We start from the raw sequence: 2,500 nt of genomic DNA, 5'->3' as shown, positions 1-2,500 counted from the left end.
GATGCTGTCTAGTTGTCTGATGTCACTGATGTGGTCTGACTGATGCTGTCTGGTTGTCTGATGTCACTGATGTTGCCTGATCTATCTATCCATCTAGAACTGCACGCTCAAGTTCCGCTCGTGGACCTACGACCACACCGAAGTCGACCTCATCCTCACCAGCGACTTCGCCAGCCGGGACGACTTCACGCCGAGCGGCGAGTGGGACATCGTGTCGCTGCCCGCCCGCAAGAACGAAGACCCCGACGACATCACTTACCTGGACATCACCTACGACTTTGTCATCAAGAGGAAGCCTCTGTTCTACACCATCAACCTGATCATCCCCTGTGTCCTCATCACCTCTCTGGCCATCCTGGTCTTCTACCTGCCCTCTGACTGTGGGGAGAAGATGACCCTGTGTATCTCTGTCCTGCTGGCCCTCACTGTCTTCCTGCTGCTCATCTCTAAGATAGTACCGCCCACCTCTCTGGCTGTGCCTCTCATAGGTAGGTAGAACCGCCCACCTCTCAGGCTGTGTCTCTCATAGGTAGGTAGAACCGCCCACCTCTCAGGCTGTGTCTCTCATAGGTAGGTAGAACAGCCCACCTCGCCGGCTGTGCCTCTCATAGGTAGGTAGAACCGCCCACCTCTCTGGCTGTGCCTCTCATAGGTAGGTAGAACCGCCCACCTCTCAGGCTGTGTCTCTCATAGGTAGGTAGAACCGCCCACCTCTCTGGCTGTGCCTCTCATAGGTAGGTAGAACCGCCCACCTCTCTGGCTGTGCCTCTCATAGGTAGGTAGAACCGCCCACCTCTCAGGCTGTGTCTCTCATAGGTAGGTAGAACAGCCCACCTCGCCGGCTGTGCCTCTCATAGGTAGGTAGAACCGCCCACCTCTCAGGCTGTGTCTCTCATAGGTAGGTAGAACCGCCCACCTCTCAGGCTGTGTCTCTCATAGGTAGGTAGAACAGCCCACCTCGCCGGCTGTGCCTCTCATAGGTAGGTAGAACCGCCCACCTCTCTGGCTGTGCCTCTCATAGGTAGGTAGAACCGCCCACCTCTCAGGCTGTGTCTCTCATAGGTAGGTAGAACCGCCCACCTCTCTGGCTGTGCCTCTCATAGGTAGGTAGAACCGCCCACCTCTCTGGCTGTGCCTCTCATAGGTAGGTAGAACCGCCCACCTCTCAGGCTGTGTCTCTCATAGGTAGGTAGAACAGCCCACCTCGCCGGCTGTGCCTCTCATAGGTAGGTAGAAACCGCCCACCTCTCTGGCTGTGCCTCTCATAGGTAGGTAGAACCGCCCACCTCTCTGGCTGTGCCTCTCATAGGTAGGTAGAACCGCCCACCTCTCTGGCTGTGCCTCTCATAGGTAGGTAGAACCGCCCACCTCTCTGGCTGTGCCTCTCATAGGTAGGTAGAACCGCCCACCTCTCTGGCTGTGCCTCTCATAGGTAGGTAGAACCGCCCACCTCTCTGGCTGTGCCTCTCATAGGTAGGTAGAACCGCCCACCTCTCTGGCTGTGCCTCTCATAGGTAGGTAGAACCGCCCACCTCTCTGGCTGTGCCTCTCATAGGTAGGTAGAACCGCCCACCTCTCTGGCTGTGCCTCTCATAGGTAGGTAGAACCGCCCACCTCTCTGGCTGTGCCTCTCATAGGTAGGTAGAACCGCCCACCTCTCTGGCTGTGCCTCTCATAGGTAGGTAGACGTAGTGGGTTGGTTTGTTCTGGTCAATTTCTCTATACATTTTAAGAAATTAATATTAATTTAAGTACTGCATTTAAAAAAAAATCCATGTGGGGAATTCCTCTCTCTCTCCGTGTGTGTGTGTGTGTGTGTGTGTGTGTGTGTGTGTGTAAATGAACCAACCTCTCCTCTCCAGGTAAATACCTGATGTTCACTATGGTGCTGGTCACCTTCTCTATCGTGACCAGTGTGTGTGTCCTCAACGTTCACCACCGCTCCCCGTCCACCCACCACATGCCTGACTGGGTCAAACGCCTCTTCCTGCTCCGCCTCCCCGCCTTCCTCCTCATGAGACGACCCGGGAACAATAACGTCCAGGAAAAAGTTAGACGGAAGCACGCCACTGCCGGGAACACACCACCTCCGGGAACCCTGGAAATTCCCGAGGAGGGCGAAAAAGCGCTATTCCGACATCAAGCTGGGAGGAATCCAGACGGACTCTGACTCGTTTCTATGTGAAAGAGGATTCGGCCCGGAAGTTTGGCTGGAAGGTGGGAGACGTGTCGGGGGACGGCAGTGTCCCGAGATCAGGCGTCGCGTGGCGGTCCAGTGGGACGCTGACCTGGAGGAGGCGGTGGATGGAGTGAGGTATATCGCTGAACACATGAAGACGGAGGACGGAGATGAAGGGTGAGGAGGAGAGGAGGAGGAGGAGGAGGAGGATGGAATCTGTTCAAATGATCTGTGTAGATTTGTAAATGGCATATACATTTTTTACAATCACACAATCTCTCTCTTTCACCTCCCTCTTTCTCTCTCTCTCTCTCTCTTTCA

General features: G+C 55.2%; 1 pseudogene; it reads left to right on the top strand.

Moving 5' to 3' along the window:
• LOC116363554 (neuronal acetylcholine receptor subunit beta-2-like) overlaps positions 1 to 2,356 on the top strand; it is a 22,662-nt pseudogene extending 20,306 nt beyond the window's left edge.
• Positions 2,357 to 2,500: the final 144 nt, after the last annotated feature.

Source organism: Oncorhynchus kisutch, unplaced genomic scaffold, assembly GCF_002021735.2.
Source record: "Oncorhynchus kisutch isolate 150728-3 unplaced genomic scaffold, Okis_V2 scaffold942, whole genome shotgun sequence".
Classification (NCBI taxonomy): domain Eukaryota; kingdom Metazoa; phylum Chordata; class Actinopteri; order Salmoniformes; family Salmonidae; genus Oncorhynchus; species Oncorhynchus kisutch.
This window is presented reverse-complemented; position numbering and strand designations above follow the sequence as displayed.